The sequence below is a fragment of the Takifugu flavidus genome, chromosome 6 (genome assembly GCF_003711565.1).
Source record: "Takifugu flavidus isolate HTHZ2018 chromosome 6, ASM371156v2, whole genome shotgun sequence".
Classification (NCBI taxonomy): domain Eukaryota; kingdom Metazoa; phylum Chordata; class Actinopteri; order Tetraodontiformes; family Tetraodontidae; genus Takifugu; species Takifugu flavidus.
This window is the reverse complement of record NC_079525.1, coordinates 13,387,257-13,401,285: the sequence shown is the minus strand read 5'-3', so window position 1 is coordinate 13,401,285 and position 14,029 is coordinate 13,387,257. Positions and strand designations below refer to the sequence as shown.

The 14,029-nt window shown below is 44.1% G+C and overlaps 1 long non-coding RNA gene across 1 annotated transcript; it reads left to right on the top strand.

Moving 5' to 3' along the window:
* Positions 1-2,489: 2,489 nt before the first annotated feature.
* On the top strand, positions 2,490-7,988 carry LOC130526714 (uncharacterized). Its single transcript, XR_008950835.1, has 3 exons — positions 2,490-2,612; positions 5,601-5,633; positions 7,353-7,988. It is a non-coding gene; the product is annotated as an uncharacterized LOC130526714 (long non-coding RNA).
* Positions 7,989-14,029: the final 6,041 nt, after the last annotated feature.

The following is a 14,029-nucleotide window of genomic DNA, read 5'->3' as shown; positions in this document are numbered from 1 at the left end:
TTCTTCCTGTTTATTCCTATTGGCTCTCTGAGCAGATCTCTCTTTTCCTCCCCTCGGTTCCTGCTCTTTGGTCACATCTTTCGGACGCTCCTAAAGACAAGAGGCTGGAGTTAGTCTGGAATCAGCTCTTTCATGGCCAATCTGATCCTGATACGTGATCATAATAATCAAAACGGAATAATCATTCAGCAGTGGTTTCCTTCTTCCCTGTGCTACAGCCCAAACTGCCCCTGTTTTGTTTGATTCTTGCAGTCGATCCCCCCCCCAGACACGAGCATCCATTGTTGCCAATAGGTGATTGTGATGTCCCATCCTGAGCTGTCAAAAGGGATTTTTAAAAAAACATTTTACATAATAGTAATCATCCTTGCACAGTCAGCTCGTTTTAAAACTCAGGATTTAAAAGCGCTCCAAAAACCATAAAGGGATAAAATGACACTATTGTCAGTAAAAATGGGGTTTATAAGAGATTTAGGAGGATTCACTGACACGATGTCCTCGTTCCAAAGCTGGGGGAAGGGGGGGTCCAGGCCCTGACAGGTCACCTGAAGTCCTACGTCTCTAGAACCAGCGCAGTTCTTCCAGGACGTTCTAACCACCGCTGCTTCACCTGGCGCTCCGCTGATCTTTAGAATACCGATGAAAATCCATACCATCTCATTTCAAGGCTGTTGATGCATTTCAAAAATATGTGCCCCCCCCGCCAGCGTTCCTCCTGCTGCCCCCAGCACTCATTTATTCTTCTGTAATGCATAATCTTCGATCTTCCCGTCCTGTCCCCACCCCTGGGCATCCTGGTGTAACATCATATGAATCCAGGCATGGTGTCCATGAAGGTTGTTTCTGAGACTTCTCATCACCTCCAAATGTCATTGAGTGGCATTATCTTATACTTTTATCTTATAGATGTATTCTGGGACATACTTCCTTCCTCTGTTCCTTTCTTTCATTAGACAGATACGTTGATCAATAGATGCATGTATGAAAAGGATTGATATTGTACATTTATACCCACAGTTGGGTTTTAAACCACTGCAAATATCAAATTAATGTTGCTAAACTGGTGAGCTGATGTGCACTGAATGATGTGAGGATATAAATGCAACTATATAGAATGTACGTGCGCATAGTTCTTACTTATCTTTTCATCATATTTTTATTTTAATTGAGCGATCCACTTATTCCAAAGCACTTTAATTTCATTGTACTTGTTACAATGACAGTAATGATTCACTATTTTATTCTATTCTATCATATAAGCAATCCTGCCCATTTCCATCTTTTCTTCTCTTAATTTGCAAGTTTTCATTGTTTTTCATACAATGGGGGCAGACGTAGCTCTTTGGGCCTTATGGAGCGCTGGCTTTTAGTTCTACAGAACCAGCAGAGAAATGGGGAAGACCCAGCTCCCTGGCCTCAAGTCTGCATTCTCATCATTTAAAAAATGAGCTGCGCACAATCGGACAGTTTCTGTGGCAGCGGTGGTTACGGAACATCTGGGCTCGCTGGTTTCCTGCACTGCTAAATGAGATATCAACAGCAGTCGGGATTAGCCAGTATAAATAATGATCTCAGGGTAGATTGGAGAGGGTGGGTCCACAGTTCCACCACGTAACCTGCACTCACACAGCAGATCTTTATTAGGATAACCTCCCAGGTCTTTAAGATAAGATGGAGCCTTGTAAGGAGGAATTTGAGGTCTCTTCTTCTGTAATTAGCAAAGACCTTAACTGAAGACGTGATCTCTTGCTAACATCCTACAGCATTTAAGTCCAGTGTTGATGTAACAGAACAGACTTTTTCCTGATTTTGACCTTAAAGCAGACGTTTGTTTTGTGAATGAAAGAACACGTCCTGTTCAAATCTGTGGGTCTCGGCGGTGCTGGAGGGCAGGGTGATGCCATTCAGAGTAACCCTGAAAATCAGAGAGGACATCTGAGGTGCTCAGGGCCAAGTTTAGAACTGGGAAGTCGTCAACAGGTCATTCAGGCCCTTTCGTCTGCGATATATCACAAGATCTAAGCCAAGAAGGGTTCAGTGTAGCTCTCCAATTGAAATCTGGTCATCTGGCTTTCTCTGGGAGGAGTCATTAGGCATCAAACATCCATCATAGTAGATTTGTTGGAAAGGGAGCTAAAGGACGTGTGGTTAATCTAGGCAGGACATAAAGACCCACACGCAGGCATTGCAGAACAAATCTCAAGTATTTAATGGCTTCAGCAGGTCTTCAGCAGCGTCCATTAACAAGAAAGAAAAGAGGTGGAGCAAAATCAAACATCCACAGCCCAGATTGATCTTCCCTAATACTATTAAAAAAGCAGAAACTCAAAGATTCTTAGATTAAAAACAAAGGGTGCAGGATTACAAAAGCTCTGGCAAGATTTTTGAAATCCACAGGCACAGTCTGGCGCAGGCTGTAAGGCAAAACTGGCTTTGATACCCACCGAGGAATCAAGACTAACAAAAATCAGGTGTGTGAACAAAGTGGCGGGAGAAGAAAAGACAGGAAGTAGGCGGGGGCGCATGGCAAACAAAAATAGCAACACAATCAAATGCTACTTAACACAAAAGATCAAGTTGACGGTTGAAGTTGCCTCGGACCGGTTTGACAAGTAGGTTCTTGGATATTTCTGTCCTTATTAATGGGGAGGGGGGTTAAACCTCTTGATTTCTCTCTCGAGGGGCTTTAATTGTGCTGGTTCAGAACCCCCCTGGACTCCTCACATTTGAGGAAATGGATGGTTCGACTGTGCTACGACTCTCTGTCAGCCTGTTAATGATGACTTCTATATTCCCAGCTTCCATGTTGTCACATTCCATTTAGTAATAATAATATAGCGGATGTCTTCTGGTGCCAGTTGAGGATCTGCTTGTTTATCTGAGTTGTTTCAGCTTGTTGCATCGATCTTATCCCGAATCCCGCGTCTCACCCTTCGCCCTCGCTGCTCTCTGCGTATAACCAGCCTCGCCTAAAAACATCCAGCACGTCCCCCCTGCTTTGTTCTAGGGCTTGGATTACAAGGCCCGCCATTTTCCCGCCTGGATCACTGACCCGATTCTGTCTGCTGTCTCTGGATTTGTTTGCTGGTGCGAACACGTTCAATCTGTCCTGCCCAGTTCTGGCGAACCGGTTCCAGACAACAGCGCCCCGAGTTTATCACCTGCAGCAGTAAAATGGCTTTAATCCAAGTTTAATTATCAATTCAATGGGGAGCTGAAGCCGCCTATGTGGATATTAAGTCGCCAGCTTTAACGATTTGAGCTCTAGATCAGATGAAGTCAGAGGATGCGGCTAAAAGCTCCATTTGTGGAGCAGGTGGATGAGACCCACACCAGAACGGTGTTGTCGTGAGTTTCTACACACTTGGATATCTGAGAGAAGGCAGCTTTAGACAGGCAGGTTGTGAAACGATCAACCATGTCATCATCATTAGCATCATCATCATCATCATCATCATCATCATCGTCGTCGTCGTTGCCGCCAATCTTTTCACATTTGCTGCAGTAATGAGCTCATAATAGCGCGAGGATGATTGCTTCTGCACACTCACACGTGCACACGGAGCAGCTGATATCTGGGGTTAGGTATCTCTGTCATCTGGCCGCCATCTTTGCTCTCGTCTCATTTTCTCTGCTCCGATCGCCTCACGCGGTTTTATCTGGATATCACGTTTTAAGCCCTGCAGTCGGAAGTTTCACTGGGATAAATTCTCCACATTATTTTGGGCGATTTATTTAAATAGAAAAAAAAAGAAAAGACGCTACGCCTTTAATTCTGTACCATCTGTGTTCATGTTGGGTTTCTTTCTTTCTGTTTCCGTTACCTCGTCTGCGATAATCCTATTTATATTTTTACTCTCAGCAATTACGTATAGTTGCTAATGTGCATGTTTATTGTTGTACCTATGTTTACTTTCAGCTCTTTGCGCTCGTTCTTTTTCTATATTCTCCCTTTTCTTGATACACGTCACTTTGCTTCTGCCCCTTTCTCTCCTGCTGTAACAGGAACATCCTCCCCCAGTGTGGGAAGAATAAAGTTTGATCTTATCTCTCATCTTATTTTGTCTGTTGAAAACCCGCAAGTCTCTGCACGGACAGATAACTATTGATCTCTCTGTCTGCTCTGCATCAAACAAGGCTAATACCTTTTTTCAAATATTTCTAGAAGGTCAGGAGCATTTTTGTATCAATCACACATGTTAATTAATTACACACACCAGCAAATCTTGAAGATGGCTGGACGAGAGACCTGCACCCTGTTAAAATGACGCTTGCTTGGGAAATGGTTGTCAAAGCCGGTGAATCCTGATGTTGTCATTTTGTCAAATGAATAATAAAACCACTGAATGTCTGAGTTGTATTCATCAGATGCTTTTTTTTAACACTCTGGTGTGCTAAACCATAAAAGTCAAAGGGCGTGCACATTCCTTTTCTCCCTCCTTTCTTTGAATGAGTGTGGTTCCTCTGAAGTCTCCGTATCAACCTGATTATCTTCTCTCTGTTTGTAGGTGCAACTTACTCTGCATTATCTCATTCGGCAGCCTGTCATTGTTGCCTATTCTCGCTGGTTCTGCCTGTGGAAATCATTCGGACCCTAATCTCTCGCGCCTTCTAGTTCCTGCTTGACCTTTTCTATAGAGAGTAGCGTCTGACGCCATGCCAGATAAAAGCTGCTGTCACACTTTCAAGAATGAGTCAGTGGGGAAGATGTCTCTGTCCGCTTCACACACAGGCAACAGGCAGCCCAATATGGGATGATGCTAATCTTCCTTGAAGGCCGGGCTTAATGGACTTAGCTGCAGCTGTCTGCAGGAGACGATAAAAACGGTTGATGACAAGCATGATGGTGTAAGGGCGCTCACCTTTGGCTTTAGTATTAGTTAAGGGTCACTAAATCGCTATATTCTCCTCGACAATTACGCACTAAAAGCCACCGATTCCGAACTTTTCTGCTGGATTTGGATCTGCAATATCTACGTCTGGTTGAATCGTAGCTAGAGAGATTTTATTTCAGTACATCCCATCTGAAATTTATAGTGATTTCTTTATGGAAGCCTTGCCAATCGCATTAAATATGAGTAGGTTTTGTGTATGCGCAGAAGTGTGAAATGATACGTTAATGAAAGTATCTAAGCTACAAGGAGACCTGACAAAATGTGCTTTTCTGTTTCTGACTGTGTGAGTTTGCTCCGTGTTCACTCAGATGTTCTCTCGACACTTTCTGGTCAGTTCATTCCAATGTGAATCTCCCCAATAAATCCTGAGTATCAACCTGGGAACTCCAATCTGACGTCCATCATGGCACCTAACTGCAGTCCGCTTGGATAGAGGAAGGGAGAGGGAGCTCGTCTCTCGCTCGCCCAAACACATTTCAAGAGGAATGTGTTATTTCGTGTCAGTTTGCCAACGCAAGTGTAAAGTTAAACCCGCTGGATTCTCAATTCTTCCCTGTCCGACACGTTTCAGAAATATGTAATTCAGCCGTGGGTTCCGTCTAGCTAGCTTCAGGTCTGCACATGTCTGTGTGTGAAGATTGTTTTCTAACAGCATTCTCTCTCTCTCTCTCTCTCTCCCCCCCCCCCCCCCCCCATCTTTTCCAGGTGAATCCTAATCTACCCTCAGCAACACTAACAGTAAGAAAATCACTTCTTTCTCTGCTCAGACTGCTTTTTGTCTTGCTTTTCACACACACACACACACACACGCACACACACACACCACACACACACATACACAAATAAATGTACAATAAAGACAATATTATTATTATGACTAGCCAGTGTAAAATGTCATTGACTGAATTAATTAATTTACAATCAGATATGTTTGTATTCCATTCTCACTAAAAGAGGTTCTTTCTTCAACCTCCCTCTTTTGCTCTCTATTGATCTCTCGTCTGTCGTGTCTTCAATCACATTCACATTTGCTGGCTCCAATTCCAACAAATACTTCAGATGCACCGTCTCCCCCCACACCTGGATGCGGGCGTGGCTCCGCCCCTGGGTAAAGGGTGGGTAATATTATGGTTCATAGGTGTTGGTTGGATTCAATGTACCTGGGACAGCAGACTCTCCGTGTCCATACGTGGTCTAACAATGTGTCTGAGGGCATCAAAAATAGAATAAAATGCAGTTTTCAGTATGAGAGGGAGATATTAACATAGACACCCAACAGAAACTCAGAGCCTGACCAATGAAAAGGATAATTAATCACAATCGTCCAGCCTCGAGATCACAAGTGTTTGGGCTGTTTCTCACATCGTTCTGAGTCGGTGTGTTTCTAATCTCTGAACTCTTATTAATAAATTATCAAGGATTATTCAGAGGAAGTAGGTCCACTGAAATGAACAGGTTCCAGGCTGTAACCTGGCTCACGGGAAACACATAAATAGACAGTCTCATGTATGATTGAAGTAAAAGAGAAGCAGTTTTGCAAAAAACAGGTGTGATTTTGTGAAAGGAAATGCATTTTTAAATCAGGCAGGTGATTTGTCCTTGGTGGACGTTAAACATCAGAAAAAGGCAAATTCAAAGAACATTTTGCTTGATAACCAAGACCAAAAATGATTTAAAAAATAAAGATTTGAAGCCGCGTGAGTTCTACAGCAAATAGCACACGGAGACATGCAGCAGGTGGCAAATTAGCCACAGCGTGTGGTGGCATCTACAGATGTAATTCAAATTCATGACCCATTATTGGGTTTAATTAATATGTGAAATACAATCTTCCTCTGATTCACTCACAATCGCAACCCTATCCTATAGTACAGCTTTAATTTTAGGTATGTTGAGAACGCCAACGACATACCAGCAATTACAAATTTCCGGCATGTTGAAGATCACTGTTGATTGAAACCTTATGAATAAAAGCAACACCCTGTGTGCCTCTGCTCGGCCATCTAAGCTGCCTCCTTCATCACCCCTTCTGTGCCTGGGATAGTGGGCTAAACCTCTGCCTGGGTAGCGCCGTCCTTCTTTTCCGCGGTTGTTTGTGACGCTTTCTTGACGATGGACAGAAGAACCCTTGAAGACCGGCCTCACCCAACTCCGGAGGGAGCAAATGTATTTGCACGTGTCGTGCCTGTTCTCCAGTGTGTGTGTGTTCATTACACCCTTTGCTGGGGTTGTTATTACTTATTGATGGCGCTGCTTTAAAATTCAGCATCACATCAGCAGGTGGTACAATAATGCTTCTCTCTTCCGTCCCCCCTCTACCTCACACACACACATATAGATGTATTTACACTGCTTGTTAAAGCAGCCACCTGTAGTTCTTGTTGTTTCCTTGTTCACATATGTTTCAGGCCCCCCTTTTTTACTTGTAATCTTATTTTTTGCATTCTCCCACTGCAGCTCTCACATTCTTTTGGACCAGTTGCCACCGCAGCTTCACCGAGTCCTGCCGGACCGGACAGCCTTGGGGGTTCCTACCCCAGCCCCTCCTCGTCCTCCAGAGTCCTTATGCTGTGGCCGTGACTTTGCCTGTCAAATGTCGCCTCAGCCATTTCCTGTCCATATTGGCTGCCACCCCTGCCTCACAGATGGTGGCAGATCCAGGCCTCACAGCCCCCCAGTAGCTGCAGATGGCTGCTGCATCCATGACGCCACCGTTAAAAATGTTCCCGGGGCTTTTAACTGGCGTCTCCAAAATAACTGGTTTGAAATCCTTTGGCAGAGGTGGAACTTCTCCACTCTTTCTTCAGAATCAAGGATCTTGACTCCTCTGATGTGAAGAACAGCCGTTCTCCAGGCGCCTTTTCCCTCCGTGCTGCCTGTTCAATTGTCCATGAAGGAGCAGTAAGATGTTGGACTGTCCTGTGTCCATCCAGCTACGACAGCAAGCCGCTCGTCTTTCAGCCTCGTCCTTGGCAGTTGCAGTGGAGCTCTTTATGTTTACAGGTCTTAGACCACCATATCTGATTTTTGAAGACAATTATAAGCAGTGAGATATCGGTGTGCATAAACAAGACCATTAAAATGTAAAATGAGTTCACTGCCCTGATAAAACAACAAATTGAGACGTCATTAAAAGAAGAAGAGCTCAATGTCAAAAGATATCAAGAGAGTGAAAGTGGACGATGCCGATAAGGTTCCTTTGTGACAAATCCATTAAAAACAGGCAGTGGTGGAGTAGGTATGGAACATATGGAACAATTCATGCTGCAATGCAATTATTTCTACTGTAAAATAGAGATTAGCAAAATCCAGGGCCACTTTTATGAAATACAAACAACTGTGGTCAATAAAACAACAATGACCACCAACACACCAATATTTGGTACAAAGATATCACAAGTTGTGCAGCTGCTGCAGCTTGAGTGTGCGTGTGCGCACGTGTGTGTGCTTTAGCACAGCTTGGCCAGCATCCTGGTGGTTCTGAATTATCATAATCTTCTCGCTTATTATGCATTTATTTGTCCTTCAACAACTTGACTTAAAGTTAACTGGGCTAAACCCCCTGCTGTGTGACTCCGGTGGGGGTGGGCGTGTCAGTGTGTCTCCATGCATGTGCGTGTTTGTGTTTCAGGTCACGCACACGCAGCTTCAGGGAAAACAACTTGACAGAGACGTCTGAATTCATAATCATCCCGTTAATTATTCTATCAATGAGCCTGGTTTATTACTAGATATGTCCATCTTGGGCCTGGTGGAACCCTGGACCTGTGGTGTGGTGTGACAATGGCTCTCAGGATCTCATCCTTGTATCTAACATTAGTCAGAGACCTCTGGCGGTCTTTACGGACTTCTGAAAGATCAAAGTGACCCTCAACCAAGAATGATCGGACCTCCAATACCTCCAATTTCATGTGTGAAAGATTTGCGAGGGTGAACCAGTTATTGTTGATAGGCAACACAGTGGTGCTGTGGTTGATCCCGTCCCCTCGGTGCTGACTAGTAGCAGCTTGAGTTTTATACCAGGAGGTACTGAAAGAAGAACCTACCCGGCCCTGGTGCCTCTATTGGAAAAGCCTCCAAACGGTACCATGGCGAGACTCCTCATAGCAAGCAGATAAAGGGGGGGGGGGGGGGGGGAGCAGCACAAGAAGGTTCTGGGAGCCGACTGGCTCTTCTCTGTGGGTTTTCTCCCTCAAAGACTCGCATTTGGGGCTCGGCGACTCTAAACCGACCTTAGGTTTGTGAGCCTGGTTGTTTGGGTCTACATGGGGCTGCGACTTGCCCACACAGCCTCTACCACAAGGCAGCTTGGACGAGCTCCAGCGACCATCTTCAGTCTCCTAATATTGACGTCGTCTTTTCAATAAAAGTTAATGGGGTTTGGCCAGAGATTCCGATTGTGAGTGCGACGCCTCTGATCTAGGGGATAATACAAAAGTGCTTTCCAGTTTAGAATGTTCTGGATTTCTCTTGTTCATTGTCATTCAGGCTTCCCTCGTCACACAACCCGCTGCTCTTTCTGCTCGCTCGCTCTCTCCCCCTACCGCCGTAACGACCAGTGAGGGGGTTTTTGTGGAGCAGTCTAAGTTTCCTAAGTGACCAAAGTGTAGATGGGAGTGTTTGATGAGTAAATTGGGAGCTGTGGGGGCTGGATATGGCACAGCCTTGCATCCCAGCAGCACGCCAACGCCGAACAATCTGTAATTGGCACCAAATAGAGACACCCGCCTGTCACCCATGAGGAGAGTCATGGAAGGAGTGTAACAGAGGAATTTGAATTATTAGATGGCAAAATCAGTCAGGGATCCACTGCTGTGAGACGTAGGAATCAAATTCCTGCCCTCGGTTCTTAATTTATTTCCATCTGTCTGCCTTTTTTTCCTTCCAAATTCATTTTCTCAATGTTTACTTTATTTATTTTTTTCTGATACACTCATTTTTTCTGATACAAACATATTTTTCAGCAAGCACCAACCTTTTTTAGGTCGCTGGTTGGATTTGTTTTATAGTTTGTGATGATTAAAATAATGGAACAAGGTTAAAAATTGCTTGGCGACCTGTGTAACATGGATCAGTTTAGAATTGACTCTTCTAACTAGCTCGTATCATTGATATTTTAGATTTTGTCATTTATCATTATCATTCTGTTTTATGTGGTTCTGTTACAGCAATATTGGAGTAAATTTAATCCGGTTTCTAAATGATTTTATTATTTATGAAGGGGAAGAAAATCCCAACCTGTCTGCCCCTCTGTGAAAAACTAATTGCCCCCTGAACCTAATAACTGGTTGTGCCACCCTCGGCGGCAATAACTGCAATCAAGCCTTCGTGATGGCTGGTTATGAGACTTTTACGTCGCTGTGGAGGAATTCTGGCTCACTCTTCTTTGCAGAGTTGTTTTAACTCCGCCACGTTGGAGGGGTTGACGGCATAAAGGGCCTTGAAGGTCACACTCGATGTGGACTTTGACTGGCCCACTCCAAAACCATCTAGAGGTGGACTTGCTGGTGTGTTTCGGGTCGTTGTCAGGCGCAGAATTAGTGGGGACTGGGAGCGCCTGGGCCCGGTAACAGAGAGGCGGGTTTTGCCCCGACTTCAGTCAGACTCACTTAACAATTCCGACTACCTTGATATTAAAAAAACATCCTGTGTATAATACAGGTTTCAGCAGCCTCGATGGGTCACGGTCAGAAGGAATTTCAAACGATTGTCTTCGGTCTTGTGCGTACATCCAAACGATGAATAAAAGTGTCTGCTAAATTCGCTCTCACGATGCGTAAATTTACGACTGGTCTCCAAAGGTAATTGGGGTAAAATCGCCACCAAAAGCCAAATGGGAGTTCGTATGGGCATAAAAGCGGAGCGACAAAACTGGAGAGAAAGGAAAAAAGAGAGGGGGGAAAAAAGCCCAATTACAAAAGATGGACACCTTTTGTTGTCCGTCCTAATCCTCCTGGAGACCAACTTGACACTGTTGCTAGCAGCGACTCAAGCCCCGCCAATACTGGCAGCACCAGATTCTAATGATCACTGCCACTGTAAACAATGTTCGAGTTCGTTAGAAGCCGTTGGTGTGGTTGTGTAGTTGCACCACCGCCCAGCTTATGTCCCCTTATTTGTCTCTTGGCTGTACAAAGGTGATATGAGGGACTCAGCAGCTGCTCGCTGCTCCGGCGGAGTCGGTCCTGAATCCCGGGTGTCAAAAATGCACCACTTGTAAGCCCCCGCTGTTGCGTATGTAAAGCTAGGTAATTACAAGCTTTATTGGGTTTAAAGGGTCCGGTCATGTGTGCTGCCCCCGGCCGGGCACTCACTTCTTCCACTTGAACCTGCAGTGATGAACTAATGGCCGAAACGACCATCACAGTGCCACCGCACCACAGTTATTTTTACCCCTGATGTAACCGAACGCGCACACACACACACACACACACACAGAGACCTTCCAGAAAGTGTGTTTCCTGTTGATGAGTCATGAACACTGGGACCAAAGTTCTAAAAAAGTTCCGGGTTCTTTCGTGACCTCTTGGATGAGTCGTTGCTGAACACTTGGGGTAATTTTGACAGGCCGGTCGCTCCTGGGTAGGTTAACCAGGGATGGCTTGATTCCCAAAGCCTTCTCAATGGCTTTTCACCGTTTCCAGACTGATTGATTTCAATCACCTTGTTTCTCGTTTGTTCTTGAACGTCTCTGGATCGTCGCCCCCCATCACCTCGTTAGACTGCGTCTAAATAATTGATTTCTTAATTCAGCCGGTTGGGCAGTAATCAGGCCCTGGTGAAATCATTTTTTGTCCCCCTACAAAGGGTCAACCGTGCTTGGATGGTTTCTTCCCCCTTAATAAATAGAATCATGGAATAAAAGCTGCATTTTGTGTTTACTTGGGTTATCTTTGTCTAATAGAAAATTATACATTATGAACGAAGTCTGTCCAAAGAAATAAAAGAGAAAAAAGAATCAGTGAGGGGGCAAATACCAGCACTTTACATGCCGTCAGCAGCTTGACGTAGAACTGTGAAGCATCTGTTTTCTTCTGTGAGGGTGCAGGCAAAGCTGCTCGTCATGCAACCCCAGTCCCACACGTGCACGGCTTCCTGTATTTGTGGATGTGATTGATCACTCAGGAGCTTGAGCCCCCAAACCCACCACCACCACCACCCCCGCAGCGTTTCACTATAGGTGTGCAGATGAAAGCATCACTGCTGAGTGCGTGCGTGCACGTGCACGCACGTAAACATGTTTGAAGTGGTGTCTAGCAGCTGAGCTGGGTTGTGGCATTAACGGCTGGTTCAAATATCCCCAAGGAAACACACACACACACACACACACACACACACACACACACACACACACACACACACACACACACACACACACACACACACACTGACACCAGCAGAACCAGTTAATTGCAATCAAGTTTTAGCTAACAGGAGCTTCACTGTTACTGTTACCCAACCAGTAGCATCTAAAAACAGGCTTATAAATGGCACAAATCACCGTTACGCTTCTATCAGGGTGATTTCGGGATTAATTAAGCATCTTCCAGCTTTCAAGGATGGATTTTCTTTCATAAAAATCATCGAAGAGCTTTTCAGGTATCCATAAAGATGCAGGCCTTGATTTGTTCATCTGTTCTGATCAATTATGAATGAGTCTGGTTCATGGTTTCCAAGACCGTGGCGCTGCTAATAGCGGCGCTGCTGAGCTATATGTTCCAGGCTAGCAGCCGGCTCTGGGAAGGGTGCCAAGTTTATCCTCGTGAGCCGAGGATGTGAATGTTAAGCAGCCAGGATCTGCTGCGGCGTGGAGACTGATCTCCCCATTCTTGTAACATTACCCGTCAGTGATGGAGGCCTTCAGATCAGTGAGACCTTCATGTGTCGGTCTGTCCGAGCTTTTTTTGGGGATGGTTTGAGGATATTAAAATCTGTGTTAGCTTGGCACCAGCTCTATCATTGGGGAGTCTGAGAAGCTCTAATGTTGCGGTGCTAAATTAATCCTATATCTTAAACAACCCTGTGTAGATGTAAATGAATTTTGTGACGTTGTCTTGTGTGTGCATCATTTGAAAGGCTACCTGTAGCATCCAGCTGAGCAGTTAATGAGCACATTGATTGAAGCTGTTAATTAAGAGCAGATTTTAATAAATCATGCTCCTTGAATCTAGCTGTAATAAATTATTCCTGACGGATACGTTTGTTTTCAGCATAGCAGATTCTGTGACTTATTTTTGTTTCATTTTTTTCTTTTTTACATTCAAATGTATTGAAATAGTCAAAAATAGTGACATAAAATCAACAACGCACAGCAAGAAAACAATATATATTTTGTTGCCCTGGAGTTAATCTATTTATTTAAAAAAAAACAAATAAATAAACTTTAGGATGGGAGTGAGACATTTGGGATAATTACTGGATGCCTATAAAGACCAAAATAGAGATTATGATAGAGGAAAGTCAAATTAAAGTATAATTTTGATAGTGAAATGAAGCCATTCCTGTGCTTTATTTCCTCTGGCAGACATAAAATGGAAAATGTTTATATAGCTTTCTATTCACCTGACACTAAAAAGAAAAAGTCTGATAATTTTTACTTTGTATTCCGCTTCAAATGACTTCAGGATCTCATATTCTTTGTCCATTTTTCATAGCTGTTCCTGTGTTTACCGATTAAACCCGGTTTGGCTGGCGAACCAGAGCACACCACATCAAACTGGGAGCAGTTCCCACAAGATCCATAATCTTTTTTCTTCTTTCCCCTATTTCCATTGAAATGGCCGTCTTTGCTGAAAAAACTTTCTTCTGAACAGAACATTATACGCCCACATTCGTGTTCTGGAAAAACTTTATTAGCTAACATAAAAGGAAGTAAAAACACAAAAATATTAATGGTAGATTAAAAAATAGGAAGGGTTCTCTTCATATTTGCCTCCATTTTGTTCCAGATCACATCTCAATATGGAGTCTCAGTGGATAACAGGCCACACCCCTTCTATGACGTCACTCATTCAACAATAATTGTACTGGGTTTTTAAATATTTTTTTTACAGCCCTTACAGAGGAGGTCAGCGGCGTGACAATGTATGTGTTGTAGAAGTGCGTGTCGGGCATGAAACCCGTGTCCTAACAGG